This window comes from Fukomys damarensis, unplaced genomic scaffold (assembly GCF_012274545.1).
Source record: "Fukomys damarensis isolate Sample0158 unplaced genomic scaffold, DMR_v1.0_HiC HiC_scaffold_39, whole genome shotgun sequence".
Classification (NCBI taxonomy): Eukaryota; Metazoa; Chordata; class Mammalia; order Rodentia; family Bathyergidae; genus Fukomys; species Fukomys damarensis.
In genome coordinates this window covers 9,635,301-9,643,388 of record NW_022900951.1, presented here as the reverse complement: position 1 = coordinate 9,643,388, position 8,088 = coordinate 9,635,301, and positions in this window count along the sequence as shown.

Genomic DNA, 8,088 nt, shown 5'->3' with positions numbered 1-8,088 from the left:
GTACCGGGGATCTAACTCAGGTCCTTGTGCTTTCAAGGGATACAGGAACCACTGAGCTAAATCCCCGGCCCCTGCAAGTGGGATCTTTTTGAAGATTGTTAGAAATGTAACGTCTCAGGCCCTCCCCAGACTTGCTGGATCAGAATCTATACTTTTAGCAGGATTCCAAGACTGTCTGAATATGTATTAATTTTTGCTAAGCATTGGTCCAGGAACATGCACAAGACTCGGGGTCTTGGATATACAGTTTTGAGTTCAACTATGCTAATTCAGTGGTGACCAGGGGGCAAATTTGCCACCCAGTTGCGTTGGTTCATCTTTATAGTAGGGCTCAATTTGCTATTTCGGTTCAGGCTACAGTAAAAAACAAAACAAAAATACAGTGGGCAGCATAAGCAACAAACATGTCTCACAGTTCTGGAAGGTAGAAGTCTAAGACTGGGGTGTCAAACTGGTTGGGTTCTAGGGAGGGCCATCTCCTGGGTTGCAGAGGGCTGACTTCTCCTTGTCCAGTCACGGGAATACAAGGAAAGAAGGCAAAAGACACCCACACTTGTGTCTGGATTTCCTCCCACATCCCACACCTGCTACACCATCGCACTGGGGATTAGAAGTGTTTCCCCACTTTTGTGCAATACTGTCAATGTCAAATGAGATAAAGACCTTGGAAAAGTACCAAATGCCCCATGGTTATGAGATATTATGAGTGGTAATGGCTGATATCTATAGGATCTTAACCATGAATCTTGTTCTGTACCAACTGTAGAGAGGGAGTTCACCTTTCAGTTTCACTAATACTCTTATGAGTGAGAAAATGTGCCAGAGAGCAAATGAATGCATCACCCAAGGTCACATATCCACTTAATTGCAAAAGTGGAATTTTTGCTCCAAAGCCATGTTTTCACCTTTGTGTTCTGCTGTTTCTAAAGTACAATATTGAGATATGGCAAGAGATGAAATTGTTAGCACAGACGGATCTAAAAGCCACTGCACACTCAAATCAAAACCATGATATGTTGTTTTTTTTTAATGTAAAAAAAGAATGAAAAAAAAAAAAGGAAGAGAAGTTCACTGGAGAGGAATGGCCCAATTATCTGAGAGAACCCAAACCAATTTGAATGTGTGATCAAAGATGGAAGCCAAATGGCTTCCATAGCAATTATGCTTCTCATAGTTAGGTGTGAATCAGAGGTAATGAGATGTCCAGTTTCTTATCTTCAAATAGTCATTCTATTTCTTTCTCAAATAGAGTGGAAGGCTAAAAGTCCAGCTCGGTGGTAAAATGCTTGTATGCAGGAAGTCCTGAGCTCCATCCCCAGCACCACAAGGTAAAAAAAAAAAGTTAAAGTCACAGAGGAAGGAAGGGCGAATCTTAAGAGTAGAAACTTACAGAGCTGCCTGTTGTCTTACAATTCAGTTCTAAAGTAGGGGAGATACGGAGATGTTTTCTACATTTTGCATGATCTACTCTGATCCTTTTGGCAACAGGATGTTAAAACTTCCAAATAGTTTTAAACAAATGTTCTCATATTTGGAGACTTCTTGGAAATCCCCATATTTCTTGGCTCTGAGCTAATGCTTATATCTAGCTTATTTTGTGCTAGGAACTGTTCTAAGAGCTCTTCAAATAAATATTAACTCTCCTCACAACTCTTTTTGAAAGGTGGGGTTATTATTATTCTAGATTATCATTTGGATTAATTTAATTATTGTTTAGCAAGGGAGAAAGAAACAGAGAGGTTAAGTCACTTCCCTAAAGTCACACAGGTAGTACATGGTAGAAGGGGATTTCACATTGAAGTAATTGGTTCTACACTCCATGCCCTTAACTCTAACCCTAGAGAGCCTGCTAGTAAACCTGCCTTGCAGGAATACTTTTTTTAAAACTGTGGTTTTAAAGAAGTTTGTTGTTGTTGTTGTTTTGTTTTGTTTTTTGAGACAGGTTCTCACTATGTAGTTGAGACTGACCATTAACTCACTATGTAGCCCAGGCTGGTCTCAAACTGATAGTAACCCTCCTGCCTCAGCCTCCCGAGTGCTGGAGCTACAGGCATGCGCCACCACGCCTGGCTTAAAGAAGTTTTTTAAATACATGTTTAATGTAGTATCTGGAAATGCATTGCCAAAATCTTGCTGCTTTCTTGTAGAAAAAAATAAGGGGCAGTTTTGATTGTTTTGGAGAGTCCATGAGATTAAAGACCACGAGAGGGAAATTATTCTATCCACATTTATAATACAAATGCTTCTCAACTTGCCAGGGGGTTAGCCCCCCGCAACCCATAGTAAATTGAAAATACTGTAAGTCAAAAATACATTGAATACTCTCAGCCTACCCAGCATCACAGCTGAGCGGCACAGCGTACTGTAGAGCGCTGGCTGTCTCGGTGCCCAGTATCGGGAGCAGGGATCCACTGCACACCGCCAGGCTGGGAGAAGGTCTAAATGTGAAATTGAAAGCACAGTTTCTACTATATTGAATGTCTATTCCTTTTGCACCATTGTAAACCAAAAAAACAAAACAAAACAAAACACCCTACATTGAACTAACAAAACTCAGGGACTATCGGTGCTGATGGAGAGCAGGGAGTGGCAGTGGGGAGCTGCTCCTGGCATGTAGTGGAGAGAGGTGAGGCCTGCCCTACACAGGACAGTACCCACAAAGGTCCCCGATGGCAAAAGAGCTGAGGGCGGGAAACTCAGGCTATAGGAATGAGAGTAATTGGCATTTATCTACTCGTTAAGAAGGCACACGCAGATCACAGGCTAGAGGAGGGAATGCTGGATGTTAGAGGTGACTGACCAGGGGACAAATAGGAACCCCTGTGGCGTGTGAGTCAATGCAGTAGACACAGGGTTCTTGAAGACACTGAGGGACAGGTGCAAACTCAGCCTTCACAGCCAGCCTGGAGCCCAGTCCTCTAGACTGAAGTGACAAGTTCAGCAGCTGTTTGAGGCCTTAGGGCAGAGGAAAGAGCAGCCTAGGGCTTGGGTTCTGTGTCCCTTGGCTGTTAACTCCCAGACATCTTGTTTAGATGGGGCTTTCTAGATTGGCGGCCTTCATCTCCCCGGGTAAGACCTTCTCTTTCTCTAGAGAGCCATGGAAACTTTGGGAAAATCCAGTTTCAAGCTGAACGGAACTGTGACTTTTTCAATGCAAAAGACCTCTGCGGAGGGAAGAAAGCCTCAGACACACGTGATCAAAAGTAAATGAAATTGTAAACAGCATGTGTAGTCCTAGTTTAGGACACAGAGTACCCAAGTGAAGAAAGTGGGAGAGCAAGGTAACAGCTCTGATTTAGCTGGGGCCATTAAAAGCTCTAAGGGAGCAAAATACAGCATCAAAGTAAGGAGCTAACTAACTACAATTTTCCCAAATGGATGAAAAATTTACTAAACCCTGTGATGTGAAACACTCTCCATGAGTCCATTTGTTTTTCAGGCTCTGAAGGGAACAGGTTGAGCCAAAAGGAGTTTTAGAGTCTAAGCTGCAAATGGAATCTGGATGGGCACATGGCTAACTCACTTGAGTGTCACGTGACATTCTGTGTGGTGGTAGTCATAAATATGACATTCTCTTCAGCAGAAGTTTTAAATTTTTAGGTAGAAATGTGAGGGCTCCAAGTTTTCTCAGAATCTTTTTTTTTTTTTGCAGAAGTCAAGACAAGGTAATTTTCTATGTGGATCTTCCCCAAACCAAAGTGATCTTTGGGAACTTCCTGCACAAAGTTCAGTGTCAAAGCCAAAATAGTACTAGAGTGTGGAAAGCAGAAGTCGGTTCTAATTAAATGCAATGTTGGTGAAACTGTAGGTTCCCTAGTTTTCGTTGCTTTTGTGATGGTTGGGATGGAGGAGTTTGGAAGCTATGTCCAATCCAAATATGACCCTGGACAGCTAGTAGTAGGACCCCACAAGATCAGAGAGTCTAGCCTTCCATCCAAGGAGAAGTAGCAGTTCTGATGAAAGTATAATTTTCCTCTTCTTGAAGAGAGGAAATTGCTGGTTCACCAGGTGACTAAAGGATGCTGTCCCTATCACCTTACTGAGCTGAAGTTAACCAAAACTCACAGTTCACAGAAGGGAGGCAGGGCTGCTGGTGACCATGTCTAACCCGTGTGGTCCCTGGGGACAGTGAGGTAAGCTGTGGGCTTCGAAACAGACCCTACTTCCTTCCTGGTTGCTGTTTTGCTCCAAGTTCCAATTACAGCTCAGGTTAAACAATGGAGGAGGGTGAAAACAGGTTGAGGACATGTGCTTGGGAACTACCCAGAAGTAAAAAGACAGAACTCAGCTAGGTACAGTGATACATTCCTATAATCCAAGCACCTGCATTGCTGAGACAGAAAGATCACAAGTTTGAGTCCAGCCTGGATAACTTAGCAATTTAGTGAGAAGCTGTCTCAAAATTAAAAACAAACAAACAAATAAAGGGTTAGAGAAGTCACTTAGTGAAAGGCCCTGGGTTCAATTCCCAGTACCGCCACAAGGGGAAAAAAAGGCAAAAAGCAGAAGTCTTGGGGGTGGAATTTGATTTAAGGACTTCCTGTAAATCCTTGTGACCAGATTTTCCTGAGAGGTGATTGGGTACTCTCACAATCAGATGTCACCTCATGTAAGTGGCTGCAGACTGACCTTATGGAGCACTGGACTAGCCAGTTCTCACCATATCATACAGATATTTTCCTGAATAAAACCGAACTCCTTTTCATATAATTACAGCATCATGTTTATTACAAAAACTTTAGAAAATATAAACAAGCATACAGGAGAAAATAAAAATGAGCTACAAATTAAAAGCCCAGTGTAACTTCTGCTAATTTCTCCCCCACTCCCTCAGAAGATTCGAGTGTAACTGGGCTGAGGTTAACTGGAGAAAAAGCACACAGATTTATTTATATGCATGGTGACATCACAGGAAAGTGAGTGCCCAATGACAAAGGGAAGAGGGAAAGTGGATATGGGATAATGGAGAGGGGCTACAGATGATTTTAGGCAAGAGGAGTGGGCTTAGTACAGAGGGCTCTGGGTTACAGGAGTTATGTTGGATTGTCAATCCCCTCCCCTGTGATAGGAGCTTAATCTTCCTTGGGTAATGCAATTATGAAATTTCAGTAAGAGAACTGAAAACAGTTGAGTTCTTTCTTGGTGGGTCTGGTCTTTAGGTAGAGGGGAATTTCAGTGGAAAGTCCTTTCCTGTGCTGGGGAAGGGGGTCAAAGTGACTATATTAGATTTCCAGCTGCTGGGACAAAATACCCAACACTCACAACCTTAAGGAGAAGAGTTATTTTGGCTCCTGGTTCAGAGGATTAAGTCCATGATTGGTTGGATTCAAGGCAGAAATGGCATGCCAGAGGGGCCTGGTAGAGGAAAGCTACTCAAACCAGGGCCACCAGGAAGCCGAGCAAGAAGGGAGGAATTGGGGACAAGAATACACCCATCCAAGTCACACTTTTAGTGACCTACTTCCAACCAGGTTCTACCTCTTAACAGCAGATTCAGCTGTGAACACATCAATGGATGAATCCACTGAGGACAGCCCCCAAGATTCAATCCCTTTCCACCCACATGAGGATTTGGAGGGACACTTTAGGTCTAAACCATAACAGTGCCCTTGGTTGTGAGGCAGCCTCTTAGCCTTTCCAATTCCCTTTAGTTCAAAGTACTCACTCAGCATGCTGAAGTGCCGAAGTTGAGGGTACTATTTTCCAAGCTCCAACATTTCCAATCTTATTCCTAAGCCATAGTTATTTCTACTGAAGCTACTGGGACCATTTTCTCTATATTTCTCCTTCTCCTTTCCTTTCTTCATTTCATGATACTTCTGCATTTCTGTTTGAAGGCTACTAGAATAATTTCATGACATAAGCAGAAAAGAAACCAGGGATTTACTGTAGAAACAAGCTGTGTGTTCATGACAGAATTCAAAGGTAACCATTGCTTTGCTTCTCTGAAGCCTCTGTGAGTGCCTAGGCCTCAGGGTACATGAATAGATTTGTGTCAGAGAAGTTTCAGCCACAATCTCTTCTCACACTGGGCAAGCTTGAGGCCCTCTTCCCCTGATCTGAGTTGCTTCATAGACAGCAGCTCTCAAACTTCCATGGTAATTTAGTTAAAGCATCCCAGCTATGTCAAGAGAAGTGCTTGGACCAATGGATCAAGAAGCAGCTGGTGTATTCACAAATTCTGACACTGTCCACAAGGATATATGCTGATATTTTCCTAAGTGCTTGAGATGTCAGAAAATTCAATTTTACGGAGTCCATGTTCTGGTCTTATAGTTAAGAATTAATGGAAAACATAATGTAACAACTAAAACTGCTCAATCATACCCATGCATAAGCAAATCCTTTTTATGTTTTTATAACTGAAAATGATTCATCAAAATTTATCAAAGGCTACAAATGCTTAGCTCACCAAGGGCTTCAAATGGCTCTCGAAGTTACCCCATGCATCCCCTTTTTCCAGTTAGACATTTATTGAACATTATGTTATTGAGTGTGGATTTGAAGCCCTTTTTTGTACTCTAAGATTTTCCCCCCTATATAATGGAATCATTTCAAGAGAGATGATGTGACATGTAATCATTTTATTAAGGTGAAAGGAACTTCTCCACGCTCTGAAGGATTTGTAATGGAGCCTGCTAAGACAAATTGACAGTAGACTGATTAACAGGAGAAAAGGCATGGAAGTGTGTTACGTGCACAGGAGCATCACAGGAAAGTGACCAGCCAATGATCCAATGAGGTTTGGAGACCTGTGCGGTGTGATCAAAGTATGCAATGAGTATTTAAACTTTTAAAATTGATTACAGTAAAAGACACAAAGACACACTGCCCATCTTTTTTGGAAGTTCCTGAAGCAGTTCTGAAAGCCCTGTTTCACGAGTGTCTTTATGAGGTGTGATCAAAAATGTGGTGAGTGCAGCTACCAAGTGCCATCTAATAGAAAAGCAGGCTTGAAAAACATTATGATGTGTCCTCATCTACCTTATTCACTGACTCTGGCACCGTGCAACTTCTGGCTCTTGTTCTCAAAGTCAAAATGGCCACAAAAGTAAACATTTTGAATCAATTCAGGATACATAGGCAGCCATGGCCGCGCAGCTAAAGACACTGGGAAAGACTTCCAGAACTGCTTCAGAAAGTAGAAGGAATGATGGGATAAGTGTGTTTGATCTGAGGGCAGTATTTTGAAGGGGGTTAATGGCATGGCGTCTTTTCCTGTAACAAAATGTTTACGTTTAATCATTCACCTTTTTTGATCTCACTTTCTATATACCATCCTCATAGGAGCAAGTATGAACAATTTAGAGGGCAACCAAGTGATTTTTAGGGAAAATGAATGAGCCCAAAGAACAGACAAGAACTTGGTACAGAGTTTGCCTGGGCTCTGGGTGTAGTATGAACTATAATCTCCTTTCCTTGAGTGAATGCTCTAGAAGATTCAGCCTTTAGGTAGATCATGAGCCCTAGAGAAAGCCCATTTCTGTACTTCACGAGGGAAAGAGGGACAAGAGACAGGACAGGACGTGTGAGGGAGACCTTGGTTCTCCTTGAGTTTAAAGCACAGAGCATGCAGAAGTGCCATACTATGGAAGTAGCATTTTCTGAGCCCAACAATTTATCAGAATTTATAAGATATTTTCTCTAAGGATGACATGGTTGGGAAGAAGTGGGGATGGAGCACAGCTGCAAGGACCTGGACGTGGACTGCTGGCACGTTTTTTAAAGTAATAGAATTAACACAGTTGAGTGCCTACCATTTTCCAGGCAGAGTTCCAAGTTTTAACTCATTTAATCTTCACAGTGCTGTAAGATGGATCTTATTTCATCCAATTTAAAGACGATGAAACTGAGGCACAGTGAGGCCAAGTAACTTAACCACAGTCACAAGTAGAAAAAGGCAGAGCCTGGGTGCAAGACTCAATTATCCACATTCATCTGCTTTGAACCCCAGTGCTATAGGTGCTTGCTCACAGCCTCCTGGGCTATAAAAGATCTTGAAGTGGCCCCTGCTTTATTCAGCCAGCAAGCATTCAGGAAACCTCTCCTAAGTCCAGACCCTGGGAACCTAACAGTCAAAAGACCTTA